Consider the following 18,962-nt stretch of genomic DNA (forward strand, 5'->3'; position numbering starts at 1 on the left):
TAATTTTAGTGCCTTTCTTCTGAGACTACCCCAAATTTATCCTGTCTATATCTTATTTGTAGATGGTTCTTTACAAGCTACATATCTCTCCTACTAGACTGTGAGCTCTTTGAGAGTAGGGGCTGCTTGTCTTTTATCTTTCTCTATCGGTATCTCCAAACTTAGCACAGTGCCTGGTATATGGTAGGCATTTAATAAATGCTTGTTGACTAACAAAGGAAAGACCAAATAATCAATCAATAAACATGTATTAAGCACCTACTATGTGCTAGGGACTGCACTAACTGCTGGGAATACAAAAAGAAGCAAAAGATAATACTTACCCTCAGGGGGACTTACAATCTAATGGGGAAGAAAACATGCTAACACATATATACAAAAAAGCCATATATAGAATAAATAGGAAATAATTAAAAGAGGAAAGACACTAGAACTAAAAAGAATTGGAAAAGGCTTCCTGTAGGAGATGCCATTTAAAGGAAGCCAGGGAAGTCGGATAGAGTTGAAGAATGTTCCAGGCATGGGAGGCAGGATATGGAATGTCTTATCTGTGGAACAGTCAGGAAACCAGTGTCATTGTGTAGAATGTAAACTGCTTAAGGTCAGGGATTTTCTTTAGGCTTCTATTTTTATGCCCAGAATTTAGCACTATTCTTGGCATATAGTAAGCACTTAATAAATGCTTTATCTAAACTAGAATATAATGTAAAGTCATCTGTAAAGTCTTACCAAGAAGAATGATGAATGATTATAAGCAATCATCATCTCACAAAGCAGAAAGAAGCAGTGGAAAGTAAAACCAGTTTAAAGAAAGCCTGGGATGGCATCCACTTAAGCAAAGACATCTCACAGACACTCATAGAAGAAAATTGAAAAAGGATAACAAACTGAAGAAAAATGGAAAAATATTTGCAAAAGACATTCTAACAAACTCCATCAAGGATAATGGAACCACTCCACTTGACCCTTAACATCACCATTCCTCAGCTGTTTACAAATAAGTTAGATATTGCACTAAATAGAATAAAGTTGGGAAACTGGCCACATTGGACCAATTATGTAGAAAGGATATCCATGCTAGGAGTGATACAACTGTGAGGACACTGAGGGATCAATATACAAGGTATCTGAAGGAGGGTAAGATCCTAAAGAGGTAGAAAAAACACTTGGACTATGTTAATACTGAAACAAGATGACCAAGAAAATACCAATAACTGCCCAATGATATATCTACTCTACCATCAATACAAAATCTTTATCAGCATCATCCATATATGATCTAGGGCATCCTTGATGAGGGTATTATTGAGACAACAAGCAAGCTTGGGGAGGTATGGATGGGGTTGTGATTGGCTATGTTAGAAGGATCTCCCAAACTCATGAAATTATGAATCCATTGGATATTTGAGGAAGAATAGAAGGGAGGGTTATAGAGAAGGAGGGCAAAGATAAAAATTTTTTAAAAAATGATTGTAGTGTAAAAGACATAATGACATCAATAAAAACAACTAGAGTTGAAGATAATCTAATTATACAGAAATGTTGCACAGGATGTAATCCATAAAATGCATGACCCCTTTCCTGTTCTCCTTTGCATATTGACATTTTTATCTTTGTTGATGATTGTCAAGTTCACAATAACAAAGTAAAATGTAATTTACAAGAAATAAATGTAAAGGAAGGGTTGGATGGAAGCATCTCCCATGGAACAGACAAGTTGAGCTATGCTTCCTCAGGCCAGGTCCAGTGAATCATGGGTACTGTGGCTCAGTGCTGAAGGACTTTGGGATGGAAGCAGGGGGAGGCTGGATGCTTCAGATGAGGATTTTCCACTGTGGCAAGAAGAGCTGCCCATTCAATGTGCTCTAAAGGGAAAACCAACTTCCATTTTTACCCTCTTTTAACTTCTATTAGAACATTTGAAAAGTCTTAATGGGACTTTGTGGGAGTGGCACCTCTCCTCCTTCCCCTCACCCCATCTCCCCTCCTCCATAGTGACTACTCCTCACACATGGCTGTCTAGGTGAACCTGAGCATTGATCTCCGGCCCCTGGCTGCTGCTTCCATTTTATATTTCTTTCCCTAAGCAAAGGCAACTGAAGAACAATCATAAGATTGGATGCTGGAAGCTTTGGGGTTAACCTTTTGAGAGGTCAAGAAGCTCTTGGTCCTTCAGTAGGTGCCAGCTGCACTGTGGAAAATATTACCTGTGGCTACTATAGTACTTCTCAGAATATAAGATGACTACCAACAGAAGGATAAGGATAAGACCTAGACTGTATTATTTGAAGACATAGACTTTGAGAGACTTACTTAGACAGTACAGAGCTGAGGTGAAGGTGAAATATATCAGCAGTCTCATGAAATGATTCATATGACTGGAAAAAAAGATGGGCCAGCCATATTTCCCACTTATTAAGCACCTACTATGTGCCAAGCACCAGGGATACAAAAAGAGATAAAAGACAGTCCTTGCCCTCAAGGGGCTAACAATCTATTACAAGAAGGAAGGAAAAACTAGTAGAAAGCTCTCATTCTCCACTGGAATCCAAAAAGTATTAAACATAGGTTGGATTCTCTGCCTTGGATTTATAGGAGGACAGAGATCCAGCTAAGTATACAAAGACTATGTGATGCTGGTAACAAATTTCTAGAAAACAAAATTAATCTATCAACAAGTACTTATTAACATCCTACTATATACCAGGCAACCATTCTAAGTGTTGTGAGCTCCTAGAGAACAAAGACTGTCTTTTGCCTTTCTTTGATCCTCAGTGCTTGCACATAGTAGGCACTTAATAAATGTTTATTAACTGACAACAAAGATGACTATAAAACAATCCCTGCCCTCAAAGAGCTTACATTCTACCATATATCTAACTCTTGGATTCACATGGTAATTGAGCAAAATTAACCCAGCAAAAGCTGGGTTTAGTGAACATAGTATAACTATGTTGACTACTCCAAGGAATCTACGAACTCATCATCTGAATTATCTATCCAGTGACGAGAAGAAAGTGTAGGGCAGTAGAAAAAACACTGATTCTGGAGTGAGCATTTGAGAGCTTGAGACCTCAAAGACCTGAGTTCAAATTCCACCTATGTCCCTTTCCTGTGTTTCCATGGTCAAGCCACTTAACCTCTAAGAACGTTGGTTTTCTCATTGGTAAACTCAGAGGAAATTGTCCCTATAATTATGTGTCAACAACGTTATTGAGAAGCAATGGTTAGAGGCTTGGCTTCCATGTCTGGAAGAACTGGGTTCAAATCTCTTAGATTTACAACTATGAGATGCTGGGAGTAGCTAGGTGGCACAGTGGATAGAGCACTTGGTATGGAGTCAGGAAGACTCATCTTCCTAAATTTAAATCTAGCCTCAGATACTTACTAGGTATGTGATCCTGGGTAAGTCACTTACCCCTCTTTGCCTCAGTTTCTTCATCTGTAAAATAAGTGGGAGAAGAAAATGGCAAGCTACTCTACTATCTCTGCCAATAAAACCTCAAATGGGATCACGAAGCATTGGACGTGACTGAAAGATGACTGAACTGATATAGGAAATATCATTTAACTTTTCTGGGACTCAGTTTCTCCATCTGTAAAATGGGAGGAGTTGGGTGAGATACACCTTTGATGTTTCTTCTAGCCCTAGCTCTATGATCTTCCGATAAGTTTGCTCCCATTAGGGGGTCCACCTAACGTGATAGGAACCTATTGACAGAAAAATGAGCCACTGGGCAAGAAGCAGCAAGATCTTATTCTGATCAGAACTTTTCATTGGAGCTAAGGGGAAACAAGTTTTTACTTCAGCAAATATTGCAGAGAAGGGTAACTATTTGAAAGTGAATTAGACAAGGAGGGCAAGGTAGTGGGTAGAAGTAAAACAAAGGAGTGAGGAGGGATAGGAATAGAGTGAAAAGGATAATGAGGAAAAATAGAAAGGAAGAAAAAACATAACAAGTAACTATAGCTTAGAATGTGAATGGGATGAATTTACCCATAAAATGGAAAGCAGATTAAAAAAAATTTTGAATTCAACAGTGCGTTACTTTCAGGAAATGCTATAAAATGCTATAAAAATTTTATGCGTATAAAAATTCTGCTCCTGACCTTTATTTTATCATATGTACATATATATACATATATATGTAAATATATATATATATATATAAAGGTCAGGAGCAGAATTTATTACATTAAAAAAAAGCAGGGGTGGTAATCATGATTTCAGACAAAATTAAAGCTAATAAATATTTAATCAAAAAAGAAAAATAGAGAAACTATACTATGTCAATAATCTTTAACATTTTAGACCATTTAAAATAACTAGACGGCATAAAACACCTGAGAGTATACCTGCCAAAACAGATACAGGAACTATGTGAATGTAAATATAAAATACTTTTTATACAAATAAAGTCAGATCTAAATAATTGAAGTAATCTTTATTGTTCATGAGTAGGTAAAGCCAATATAGTAAAAATGACTATTTTACCTAACCAATCTTATTCAATACTATCCCAATTAAATTACTAAAAATTATCTTACTGAATTAGAAAAAATAATAAAAAAGTTCATATGAAAGAACAAAAGGTTAGAGACTTCAAAGAAACCAGGGGAAAAAGATGTAAAGGAAGAAGATTCAGCAGTATGAGACTTTAAACTATATTATAAGGTGAGAGCACTGTTGAAGTATAAAATTGATAATTTCAATTATTTTAAATTAAAATTTTCTTGTATAAATAAAACTTATGTAGCCAAAAATAAAAGGAATGAAGAAATTTGGGAAAAAATTTTCATAGAAAATATCTTAGGATCTGATTGGGTTGGAATATTGCTGTGGTGTAGGAAATAATGAGCTAGTTGATTTAGAAAAACATGGGAAGACTTGAATTTATGAAGGAAGATGCTATGCACCTTCAGAGAAACAGATGACAAGTGGAAATATGCATAGTATGGTCTCACATATATGTGTATGAGTGTACTTGTGTGTATATATATGTGTGTGTGTGCGTGTGTTTATACATATCTATATGTATGGTGTGTGTATGTGTGTGTATACATATATATATGTATATATATACATATATATATACTTAATTGTTATGCTCTTTTTGTATTTAAAATAAATAATAATTTACCAAAAAAAATTACTATGAAGCAAAAACAAAAAGCATCAATAAAAACACATTTTAAAAATAAAAAAATTAAGATTGCTTGCAATAATTCTACCATTATTTGATTCAAAATCTTTATAAAATATTGGCATTTTCCAACATTTATTTTTCCTGTCTATGTTCCATTTAAGGCCAAATTTTCAAACCCAGCTGCCAAATTACACACATAATTACTGCATTTGTGCACAAAAATATGATAATTGCTTACACAATTTCAGAGGCCAGCTTGAGACTGCTTTCCAAATTTGTTTTCACATGTACAGTATGATGCATGTAGTTTTATATGGAAATAAGGAAAGTAGAACTCTTAGTTCATCTGGGTTATTCAGGAACAGTGGGAAGAAATGTACAAAGTCATGTCTTTTTACAAAAAGGCCTATTTTCATATTTTTTGCCAGTGACATTTTGAAGATGAAAAGACGTACAGGACTGGACTCCCCTACTGAACAATTTTTAAAAAGCGAATTGCATTACCCACACACTTGTGCCTGCCAGCTGAGATGTGACACTTGAGATTTTTTGTTGCAGTCGGAAATGAATGCAAAGAAGGAGGTTTTTAAAAAATAATTATCTCAGTGCTGTCAAATATTAGTTTCAAGTCCAGGTAAACTTAAAAGAAAGGATCCTAAGTATTCCTAAACAGGACAATATAATAAGAGCCCTTTCTAGAAAATCTAATTACACATGATTAAAGTAATTTTAAAACGCCATTTCTCAGCACTGCGTTCCAGAAACTCTTGATTAAGCCACAGATATTAGGAGAACATTAGACCAATATACACCCTGATAATTTACGTGCAAATGTCAAGCACTGTCACCAGAGGACACAAGAGCAATACTTCTGTCGGTCACCATGTTGTTTTCTTTCTCCTATAAAGCAAGAATGGGACTCATTGAGCCTGTCTCATTTAAGTTTCTCTGTGCCACCATGAGGTGATCAATTTTTGTAGCTGCCTAAATCACCCTCTTCTGAAATGTTAAAGGCCCCAGAAGTGTATCTTTAACAAAAATAATTTGTTAGGTTAGCTAACTGATATTTCAACTTCCTCTGCTATGGAGAACTTACTTCTAAAAACTGAATTCTCAAATCTCTGTCTTATATAACCTCTAGGTAAACAAATAACTCCATTGGCCATAAGCACTCTTAATTATGTGGGGAAAAAATTATTGAAAGGCTTAAGAGAGAGATGCCTAATCTTTGAGCCAGTAGGTCCTAGGTTCTAACTCTGTCTCTGACACATGGGCAATTCATTTAACCTTTTGGTTCCCCTACCTAATGTTCAAAGACTATAGGTTTTAGGGGAATTAGTATAAGGACTTTTCACACCAGAAGTTCTACATACTGATACATTTACAGGTACTGGCCCCTTCTCCCTACCACCTCCCCAAAATATTAGCTTGCTGTCCAATTCTGCTTTGTGTTATTTTCACTTAGGATTTAAGATTTATGTAATTTTATCGATAAAACAAAGGAAGCAATCAAACATTTATTAAATGCCTACTAGTTGCCAGGCATTGTGCTGAATGCTTTATAAATATGATTGCATTTGATCCTCACAATAACCCTGAGAAGCAGGTGTATTATTATCCCTGTTTTACAGATGAGGAAACTAAGGCAGATAAAGGTTAAGTGATTTGCCCAGGGTCACCTAGCTAGAAAGTGTCTGAGGCCAGATTTGAGCCTATGAGGACATGATGAGATCTATATGCCTAAAATCGGGTATGTTCTCAACACAAGGTCAAAGCAAAAGCGTGGTGAGTCACTGTTTATAGTCTGCTCAAGGATTAAATTAAAAACACTTCCATCATTCATCTTACATCAGACACTTCTAGAAAATATAGAAACGATCATTCTGACTCAATACCCTTATCACAGAAGCCTAACATCAGAAGAAAGAGATTTCTAAAGACCAGAAATGGGATGATATTTACAATGATTTGGTTTGTAACAGTGGAAAAGCTAGAAATAAGCTATATGTTAACTATGGGGGAAATGATGGAATACACCGCAGCATCCTCGTGAGCAAGCTGCATGCAGTCCATTTGGAAAAAAAAGAACTGGGAAGAAGTCCCACAGCATTTCTGTCATCAAAGGAGCCTGTGATAGAAAAGAAGATAGTTTGGTCAGGTGCTAAGAACAATGGACAGACTATGTTCTCCACTAGCTTACTCAGGGTGTCAAGGTATCTTGAGAGAGGTTCCTAGCATGTTTGGGGGACTACCCTCAGGTGAACTTATGGGAGGGTGTGGGTAAATCACACAGGCAGGCAAGGATGGTGGCATCTGTATTAGTGGAGGAAATACCCAAATGGTAAGAGTTTATTAATGCAATTGAATATGATTTTGTGCAGTTCTGGGTGATACATTTTAGTAAAGATGGAGATGCATTGGGAAGTGTCCAGAAGAGGAAGATTAGAATGAAGAGGACTGAAGAATATATCATATGAGAATTAGTTGAAGGAACTGGGGATTGTTAGCCTGAAAAGACATGGTGGAGGCCTCAAGTTGTGTGGGGTGAAGGTGGAGAAATAATTGTAGTGGTTTTCAAGTATTCAAAAGGTTAGCACAAAGCCTGACACATAATACGCACTTTAAAAAATTTTCATTGTTTGAGAAAATGATTGCTAGAAGAAGGATTAGACCTGTCTTGTATCCCAGAGGGCATAACTAGAATCAGTGTGTGGAAGATGCACAGAGGCAGATTTAAGTCTGATGGAGGGCAAAACTTCCTAATAATCAATGCAAGCCCAAAGAGGAAGGAGCTGTCTTGGAAGGCAGTGGCTCCCCCTCACTGGAGCTCTCCAAGCAAAGGTTGTATGACCACTTACTGGGGCATTGTACAAAGGATTCTTATTCAGGCATGGTGGCCTAGATGGGCTCTAGGGTTTCTTCCAACTCTGAGAGTTTGTAATGATTGCTAGTTTCCTATGGTTTAAACAATATTTAGATAATGATGATAATAGCATTTATATAGCACTCTAAGACTTGAAAAATGCTCAATAAATATTATTTCATTTTATCCTCATGACAACCCTGAGAGGGGCAGGTTCTATTATCATCTCCATTTTATAATTGAGAAAACTCAAGCAGACAGAGGTTAAGTGACTTGTCCAGGGTCACACAGCTAGTAAGTATCTGAGGCCAAATTTGAACCCAGGTCTTCCTGTCTCCAAGTCCAGCTCTGTAACAACCTTGCCACTAATCAGCAAACATTTATTAAATGCCTGCTACATGCCAGGAACTGTGCTAAGTGTTAGGGATAAAATATAAAAGTGAGACAATCCCTACACTCAAGGGGCTTACATTCTACCGGGGGATACAACATGTACATAGACAAAGATACTTTCCTAACAAGATGCATCCCAGGCATATGCCAAGATCACACAAGATTACTTAAAAGGTATCCCTAGAGATAACTTTATTCAGTAAATCATGTGCTCTAATCTGCATAATGTGAGCATAATGTGAATTTTGTTTGTTCACATACAGTTTTCCTCTGAGAAAAAGATTAGGTGAACAAAAACTGCACCCAGGAATATACAAAACTCTCTCTCTCTCTCTCTCTCACTCTCTCTCTCTCTCTCTCTCTCTCTCTCTCTCTCTCTCTCTCTCACACACACACACACACACACATACACACACACACACACACACACACACACACACACACACACACACATACACAAAGGCATAACCCAGAGAAGTGTTTGCTCGTCACAGAGGCTGTCCAATGTACAGTCCAAAGACAAAAGAAGTTCTGTATAGACAACAAAGGCCTCCAGGTGCTCCTGTTTCTAGATGGCATTGTGTTTACCACATCAAAATCCAGAATAAAAGCAGAACTTTTTAAATGAGATACATAATCATCCCAAAGATTTCAGGCTAACCATTCATATCAGAAAACCCAGGAAGATGAACATTTTTATTATGCCATTTTACTAGTCTGAATTTCAGGGGCTGTTAAAGATTTAAGGCAGAGACTATAGGAATATGTTCATTTGCTTTGCCGTTTACTAAGTAAAAGCAATTCATACCAGGATTTAAATACTATCCTCTTGGTATCATTAGAATGGCAACATATATTTATCCAGGTCTGGACTATCAAATTTCTCATATTTGGGCATAAATGTGAAGCATTACAAATTATCAAAAGTCTACAATATACATTTCCATAGTTACAAAAGAAAAAAAAATCAAAGGAATTAGAGAGAAAACTCTATAGGACAATGTGATTAATGTACAAAACCAAATTTAGAATTTTTATACACAAGAGAAAAAATATGTTTACTACAATCTGGAAAAGAACATTTACATCTTCCAAAAACACATTTTTTCCCTTAGATTATATTCAGAACTGTAGCCATATCTGGCTCTGAATATATCCTTTTACAATTAAATGCATATATTCTAAACAATAGCTAAAGAAATACATCTTTTAAAATGCCCAATAATTTTAAACTACAACTCACCACAATTTCTTTATATCTATTAGAGTTTACTTTGTTGCAAACAACACTCAGCTGAATGTAATCTGGGGTCAACAATTCCTGGGATGAGGGGAAGCATTCATCTGCTGTCATAGTCCTTCACAAAGGAAATGTACCAGGTCACAGAACTAAATTATATCAAATTACCACCTCTGTGCCTTTGCACTGGCTGTTCTCCATGCCTTCCTAAGCTCCACCTCTCAGAATAATCAGCTTCCTTCATGATGACCCTGTTCAGGTGTCACCTTCTGTAGGAAGCATTTCCTGCCCATCTTCTGCCCTCCCAGCTAATAAAGCCTTTTCCTTTAAAGCTGCTTTCCTTTCTTTGTATGTATGTATGTATGTATGTATGTATGTATGTATGTATGTATGTATGTATCTATCTATCTATCTATCTATCTATCTATCTTTCCTTCTATCCATCCATCCATCCATCCATCCATCCATCCATCCATCCATCATCTATCTGTCTGTCTCTTTATGTATCTATTGCTGGGCCTGGAATCAGGGACACCTGAGTTCAAATTTGGCCTCAGACACTTACTAGCTGTGTGACCCTGGGCAAGTCAACCTCTATTTGCCTCAGTTTCCTCATCTAAAATTTGAGGATAATAATAGCATCTACATCCCAGGGTTGTTGTGAGGATCAAATAAGATAATAATTGTAAAGCATCTAGCATCATAACTGGAACATAGTAAGTAGATAAGTGTTTATCTATCTGTCTTTTTCTGTTGTCTCTCCTATTAGACGGTGAGCTCCTTGACAGCAGAGATACCTCAAATTCGACGTATCCAAAACCAGAATCAACTTATACTGAAACCAGTTCCTCCTCCTGCCTCTTCCTTTCTGCTAATGGCACCACCATTGATAGAAATGGAAAAGTCAGGATATGTTGAGTTTGAGGTGCTAACAAGTCATATAGTTGGAGATGGTGATCCAACCACTGTGAATATAGACTAGAACTCAAGAGAGAGGTTTGGTTAGAAATCTGGATCTGGGAGCCATCTGGGTAGACAGTCCAAGAATTGGTGAGATTTGAATGACAGCAAAGATTGAAAAAAGAAGAGAAATGAGTAGAAATACTGAAACTTATGGTCTTGAGAAAGAGGATTTCCTTACCAGCTGCATTACTTGGTTTTGACTAACCATCATCATAATCCCTCCTTCCAGGAAAAGCGCATCACTAGGAAACTCATCATTACAGAGATTGCATCAGCTTTGGTATCCACCCTTCATCAGAACACTCAGTTTTCTCTGACCTTCTGGTTAGAGGGCTGGAAGATGGGACAAAAAAAAAAAAAGCTCCATCCAAAGCTCCTATTCACAGAGGGCTCAGAAGCCCAGCCAGCTCTTCATTCCCTACCAGCTGTACTGCATGGATTGACTCCACTATCATTGTGTCCACCTATCTACCTACTTGCCAATCATCTGTTTATCTATTATCTAATCATCTACCTATCTATCTATTTATCTATCTATCTATCTATTACCTATCTACCTATTATCTATCTGGGGGCCATCTCCAGTTGTCTTGATCTATATCTTGCCACTGAACCCAGAGGGCTCAAGAGGAGAGAATGAGGCTGGTGACTCTGCACAGCCCTCCCTCACTTAGATCCAATTCATGTGCAAGTCATGGCATCACCTTCCTGATGCCATGGTCCTCTTCAAGAACAAAGGACAAACAACAACAACATATTATCAATCTACCTACTTAGCAGTTATTTATCTACTTATAATCTATTTATCTATCTATCTACCTATCCATCCATCTATCTATCTATCTATCTATCTATCTATCTATCTATCTATCTATCAACCAATCTATTTATCGGTCTATTTACCAATCATAAATCTAATCATCCATCTATCTACCTAATTGAAATTAGCTCATGTCTACTTGGGAAAGTCATGGATCCCTGGTTTCATTAACTGCAAAATGAGGATATTAATATTCATACCACCTATTTCAAAGGGTGAAAAGCACTGGACTATATAGTGGATAGAAGGCCAATCTCTTGCGAATCAGGAAAACTCAGGTCTAACTACTACTTCTGATACATACTGACTGCATGACATTGGTCTAGTCATTTTACCTCTTACTTTTCCAGGCAACTTTCTAATATTCTTAGCAGCAGAACAACTTCAGATCTGTACTGATGTGTGAATTTCCTCCTGGGGAGTTGCCTACACCAAAGAAATCACAAGTTTTGATAAAAGACAAATCTGAATGAGTGGTAGTTAGAAACTGCTGCGTATATATAAATTTCTATTGCTAAGATCCCCATGAGGAGGCAGGCCAGATGGAGAGTACCAGCCATTGCAAAGCGAGGTTGGTTGGCCTGGTTTTCTTTCACCTTTGGAAGACAAGTTAAAGCAGTGTTCTTGCTCCTGGATGTTGCCGGGGGCAGAGCTTAGCAGTCACATGGTTACAGCAAAGGTGATTGGCCACTGCTAGGTTGTTTTAGTGGCACAGTGTATAGAGTGCCAAGCCTGGAGTCAGGAAGACCTGAGTTCAAATCTGGTCTCAGACACTTGCTGTGTGACCCTGTGCAAGTCACTTAGCCCTGTTTGCCTCAGTTTCCTCATCTGTAAAATGAACTGGAGAAGGAAATGGCAAATCTCTTCAGCATCTCTGCCAAGAAAACCCCAATAGGGGTCACAAATAGCTGGATAGGACTGAAACAACTGAACAACAACAAAGGTTGCTTTAGTGTTGTCAAATCCTCCTACCTGAGACAGGATCTCCTGACCCATCCCTGAGGGCACAAAGGGATTCTTTCTCCTTTTCTAATTCCTGACCTAGAGACACAAACCCCTAAGTATCAAGAGCAATGTGGTTTTTCCCCTAATGTCATAATTTAGTTTCACCGCTCTATCAACTATGATTAGTGATTCACCACTCACCAACTATGATGACAGATTTCTATACTTTACAATTCACTGCAGGCCACACAGGCTTTCAGTCTCTTAAGGGTATGTTTTCTCATATAATAAACTTCTCTGTGCCTCAGTTTCTTTTTCTATAAAGTTCTACAAGCTGTGGCTTTTGAGCCTGAAGACCTGGGTTTGGGAATCCCAGTTCCACTGCTTGATACCTGTGTGATCTTGGACAAATTTTTTTTAACCTTTCCAAGCGTTTACTCATTTGTAAAATGAAAGGGTTAGATCAATGACCTCTAAGGTCCCACCTAGCCAGAGGTGTGGTAAATGTCTAACAACTGGCTCTCTGAAAAGCGTGAAGCACTTTTAGGTTTAATCTGAATTATTAATATTTTCTCAATCATTTTATTAAATCTAGATAACCAACAAAACAATAAATGAAGTCCTGATCTGTGGCATTTGCCAATTTTCAAGGTGTGAATGCTCACACTGAAGATATAATAAATGACTTCCATATATCAGTTCAAGCTGACTCCAGCATACCCCTATTACTAGTTTTACATTTAGGATCACTAGATCCTAAATCCCCACCATCTCTGTCATCTCCCTTCCCCTTGCTACCTAATCTAATGGAACAGTTGGCAGGAGCAAGGCTATTCAACAAAATGGACTTTTGAGAAATCTATAACCCAGTTCAAATATGGAAAAGAAATAAGTGTAAGGTAAATTGCTTTTCAGACTCAATGTGGCTTATATGAGAGGGATAAGTAAAAAAAGTAAAATACTAAGGAACAAGATTTAAAAGAATTAAAACACACCTGAACACTATTCTAACAACAGCAATCATTTATTAAATGCCTCCTGTATGCTGCACACTGTTGGAGACGCTGAAGGAGACACAAAGGCTAGATAAAACAGGGCAGTCTTGAAGCACTCATAGTCTCCAATTTAATTATTTCTTAATTAAACATCTTCATGTGCTCCTCACCTCTGTCTCCTAGACTCCCCAGTTCCCTGCAAAGCTCAGCTCAAATGCCACTCCCTACATGGAGTCTTTCTTGATCCCCCTCACTGCTTGCCCCACTCCCACCACAGATTATCTGTACATATCTTGCTCATATAGACTTCTGTATATGTTGTATATCCCTCCAGATAATATAAACTCCTTGAGACCACAAACCATTTTTCATTTTTGCTTTTGTACTGTTAGCTCCTAACACAATGCTTGTTGTGATGAATGGATGCTTTGTTGATCTTTTGATTAAAATATGATTCTTTCTAATGACAGTTTGGCTCAATTCTCTTCTAAGCTGTAATCCATCTACCTTTCCTCTTAAGCTCTCAGTCGATATGGACCTTCAGGAGTGGGACCATTGCTTTGTGTAATTACATTACAAGAATCAGCCCATCAACCGACAACAGCAGATTTTGTATAACTTAAATCTGGGTGTTCAATAACGTTGAAATAAGTTTCCTGCCAAATGCCTGGCCTCCAAAATTAGCATCAGGGCTGTTTCATTTTCACCTTACATCGAGGAAAATCTAGGTTGCTCACCAAATAAATGTTTAATGAAGTCACAGAGACATGGCCAGAAGGGACCAAGCTGAACCGTGAAAGTTTCCTTTTCTGTTGACTTTCTTCCTCTCCTGTCAATGTCAGCACAACATGAAATGCATCATTTGGTTCTTGCCTAAGTTCACTTTTAGCAAATATCTTATTTTTGCCACGTGTGCCATAAGTCTGGCCCAGTCATGCATTAGGTCAATCATTTCACTTAGGCTCAATCCCTGATAATCAGGTAAAATGATACTAAGGGTTAGACGAGCATTTCCACATGCTGGTCAGTCAACCACAGAGACTAGCTGTCTTTTGGGGGTCCTTTAAGAGACAAGTAATGCTCTTATTTAAAATGCTTATTTCATTCTTTAAGACTCAGCTCCAATCCCACCTTCTGCAGGAGGCCCCTCCTTTCTTCCCCCCAGCTGCTAATCCCTTTCCCTCTCAGATTACCTTCCAGTTAGAATATATGTTGTATATACCTAGTTATTTACAGGTTATCCTGTAGGTGTCTCAGTAGATAGAGCTTGGGACCTAGAGTCAGGAAGACCTGAGTTCAAATCCAGTTGCATATATTATGAACTGTGGGACCCTAGGCAAGTCACTTAACTTCTGTTTGCCTTAATCTACTGAAGAAAAAAATGATAAACCACTTCAGTATCTTTGCCAAGAAAACCCCATAGCCGTATGGCCCACAGGGTCATGTCCTCATTTACAATGAGATTTTCTTTAAAGTAACAATATTGTTCCCAAATTGACAGAGAACAAAATATTGCTCAGAAGAGGTATTTCAGAAAGATTTTAACAAGAAAGTTGCAGCTATCGGTTACAACATGTCCTTTAAGCTTTTTTGTAGAAAGTGCAGATATTGGAAAGTGAGGAGGTAGACAACTGACTGGTCCTTTTATCCAGGAAGGAACCAGTCAGCAAAGTTTGTTAACCTTTCTTTTGTGTGGTGGACACCTTTGGCAGTCCAGAGAAGCCTATGAACTACTTTTCAGAATAATATTTATAAACATTTAACATAAATATATATAGGATTACAAAGGAAGTCAATTATATGCAAATTCTGTTATCAAAATAAATTTTTTTAAAAGTTCATGACCCCAGGTTAAGAACCACTGCTATAGGCAAAAGATCCCACAAATATCCCCATTATGGCTCCTAATACATCACCAATGAGGATCCCACCTCATCTAAGCCCTTGTAGAGAAGGCATGATCCTAGAAAGGAGTTTCAGGGGTGGGTGTAAAGAGAGACTCTTCCTGCCAGCCATGTTCATGGTACCCAAAGATCAAAAATGGAAATTGAAACTTCATCTCAAACTATTAAATGAAACAAGGAGGCCTCTCCTGCCCCAAACGGTGAAAAAACAAAGGCCACCCTCACCAAACAAATGGTGAAAATATGGCATATTTGAATTCTGAAGAAGACTGAAAAGATTTTTTTAACTGACAATTTTAAAGGAGATTTAAAAAAATGAAGACTTACAAGATTCGGGCCCAGAGGTCCACGGCAGGCAGATCTTTCCTCAATGTCAGGGCAGATCTCACAACCAGCAGCTCAACAGCCCTGCAATTAAGATCACTCATAATCAATAATTATTTTCTATTTAATCATTTGACATAGAAACAAGAAGGTGAGGTAAGAGTGATAACTTTTATCTTTTTTTTTTACACTTGGCTCTGCAAACAGGAAACAGGAAATATACCTATAAAAAGCACACACACACACACACACACACACACACACACACACACACACACACACCAGTACAGTTGGCTTTTTAGTTCAAAGTGGTCTAAGCGTGAATTTTATGAGAGATTAATGGGCACAGATTTGCCAAATGAATGAGAATTTAGTTGCAAAATGATTGCAGGGCTTAATACTTAATGGACAAATGCCAACAAGTTCTTAGATGATAGCGATGGCATATTAATCACTAGTATTTCCTTCCCGCCCCCCTCCTTTATCCCAGTCAATCAAACAACAAATCTTGATTGATTAGGATAAAGGAGAGGGGAAGGAGATATTAGTGATTAGTACTAACTATGTGTCAGGCATTGTGCTTGGTGTTGGGGACAAAAAGACATTCTCTGACCTTGAGGAGGTTATATTCTACTGGGGATGACAACATATTCAACTATAAGGAGGCAGTTTGGTGTATGGTATATAGAGTACTGCACTAGAGGTTAGGAAGACCTGAGTTTGAATCCCACCTCAGATACTTACTAGCTCTATGACCTTGCACAAGTCATTTAACCTGTGTCTGCCTCAGTTTCCTCACACGTTAAATGGGAATGGTAATAGCACACATCTCACAGGATTGTTATGAAAATAAAAGGAACTAATATATACAAAGCACTTTGTAAAACTTTAAGGTATACATAAAATGTTATTGTGGATAGAATTAAGAGTCAAGCAGAAAAAGCAAAGTGAAGGTATCAGATCCTGCTCCTACTTTCTGGGAAATCAACAAAGTGATCCAGGAGTCCAATTAACAGGGGCTTAATGGAGGAATTTAATAGGAGGCTGAACATATGAAATGGCCATCTTCCCAGGCTGCCCACCCATTCAATGATCCTGCTGCTGGCACAGTGGCTACTATCAGCATATGACAGGCAAATCCCCTCTGACAAAAAATTATCTGCTTCCCACTCCCCTAATCCTGATTAGCCAAGTTTTTGGTTTTCATCTCCAGAAGACTTCCACACAAGGCTCAGTTGCGACTGTCTGTTACAGGGCTGCCGAGAATAGGACAATTAACAGCCCTAGTATAAGGGTCTATGCATCAGTTTCCCTTTCTGTCTTGCCCCCCAAGTCCCTATTCCTACTTCTGTTATTTAATAGGTAGCATTTATAGAGCATTTTAAGGTTTACAAAGAGCTTTAGATATACTATCTCATTTGACCCTCCTAACAACTCTGTGATGTAGGTCCCTATTTTACAGATGAGGAAACTGAGGCAAAAAGAGGTTAAGTGACTTATCCAGAATCACATAAAGCTAAGTAAGTGTCTAGAGCAGGATTCCAACTCAAGTCTTTCTGACCCACTATACCACCTAGCTGCCTTCTTCAGTCTTAAAAAGTACAAAGATCTATGACCTTAGGGTCACAGGGAGGAATAAAACTTTTACCTCACTGCAGTGAGGGCTTGTTTGAGATTAGATAACATAAATTTGTACTGGATTCAGTCAACATAGTTGCTTGGGTTTCTTCAGTTCTATTCAATAACTTGTGAGCAGGATCAAAGGAGGAAGATGGTAGTAATCTGGGGTTGGGGTTTAGCATGGCTTGAATGGTAAATAGCACATGGCAATAAGGGGCTTGAGAGTAGAAGACAGTGTAGAGTTGAACTGGTTAAACGGACACATTTGGAAAGAAAAGAAAGTGAAGTCAGATCAGTGGTGACAGCCTTGGAAAGTATAAAGGGATCAGAGGTTATAGTGAGGAGGAAGAATGGTTTAGGATACATCAGACATAGGGAAAGAAGAATGTGGAGAGATTGTGATCATAAAAAGGAATTTCAGAGTTCTTGATCACAGAAGTGGAACAATATTGTATTATGGTGATCTGAAGGGAATGACCATCTCTGTACGTTGTTAAGTGAAATAAAAGAGTACATCATCGGAGTTGATTAGACTGAGGAACTGAGAGGTTAAAGTGTATGGTGAAGTCTCCTAGCATAAATCAAGAGTTGTAGTGTCAAGGAAGACTGTGGGCCAGACACTGAACTTTTTAAGACTGAAGAAGAAAGAATTGGAGAGCTGTGGGGGATAAAAGACACTAGATTCTGAGCTGACAAATTTAGTTAGAGTGAATGTCAAAAGAGGAGAGAGTTATGGTAGACTAGTGAGTAGAGTAGGGGAGTATGAGAGATAGTGTGACCAATATTGGAAAAGATGGTTACAGATTCAGTTTCACTGGGGAGGGGAAGAAATTTTTTAATTATGGGAAGGGAATTCCAGAAGGCATGATGCAGGAGACAAACAGAACTGGAGCGACAACAGAAACTCCAGTGACAACTGAAGGAGTAATGTTGAAGTCAATGGTGATGAGACAATGACTAGTGAGGGTTGCGGAGGAGGGATAGTTTTACTCTTTGGTAGGTTGGGATTCAATGTCATTGTATATCTGGAAAGTAAGAGCAAGTAGTAATTTTCTATGCAAAGAGGAATAGTCTGCAGAGAATTAGAACTGTTTGTTGCGCCCGTGCCTTGGTTGGAAATATTGATCTGGGACTCATCAACCCAGAAACCATAATTCCTTATTTTAAATTTAATTTTTATTTTATTTTGATCTATGGAACAAAACAAGCACTTACATAACACAGTTCAACAAAAAGAAGACTGCACATGAAACTGCAAATCCACCATGCGCAACTTGCTATTTCCTCCAAATACACAAAAAACTTATGTAAATTTTTTTTCTTCCTCCCCCAATTCTACAGATGGCTACCATTAGACACAAATGGATATACATATACATGTAAATTATTCTATACAAACTTCTATTTATCAGTTCTTTTTCTGGATGCAGATAGCATCTTTCTTCATATGTCCTTTATAGTTAATTTGGGTATTTATAATAGTCAAAATGACTTATTCACTCAAAGACATTCTTAAAACAATATTGCTATTACTGTATACAATGCTCTCTTGGTTCTGCTCATTTTGCTCTTCATTATTTCATGTAAGTCTTTCCACGTTTTTCTAAGATCATTGAGCTCATTATAAGAAATGATAATTAAACCCATGGGAGCTGACGAGGTCACTGAGAATATAAAGAGAGAAGAAAAAAGGGCCCAGGACAGAGCCAGGAGATCACTCCCAATTAGGGAGTGTAATATAATGAAAT

General features: G+C 37.8%; 1 protein-coding gene across 4 annotated transcripts in view; it reads right to left on the reverse strand.

Annotated features, from left to right (window-relative positions):
- The window catches only part of NCALD (neurocalcin delta), a 375,387-nt gene that overhangs the window by 219,966 nt on the left and 136,459 nt on the right, over nucleotides 1-18,962 (reverse strand). For 3 of the 4 annotated variants that reach the window (XM_020969535.2, XM_078153691.1, XM_078153690.1), the window contains exon 1: nucleotides 15,598-15,746. The gene's annotated coding sequence lies outside the window, so the exon portion shown is untranslated. Of the gene's footprint in view, nucleotides 1-15,597; nucleotides 15,747-18,962 lie in introns of those variants that run through there. The other variant, XM_020969526.2, reaches the window with a different exon arrangement.

The sequence above is a fragment of the Phascolarctos cinereus genome, unplaced genomic scaffold, assembly GCF_003287225.1.
Source record: "Phascolarctos cinereus isolate Bilbo 61053 unplaced genomic scaffold, phaCin_HiC Scaffold_4;HRSCAF=312, whole genome shotgun sequence".
In the NCBI taxonomy this organism is placed as follows: domain Eukaryota; kingdom Metazoa; phylum Chordata; class Mammalia; order Diprotodontia; family Phascolarctidae; genus Phascolarctos; species Phascolarctos cinereus.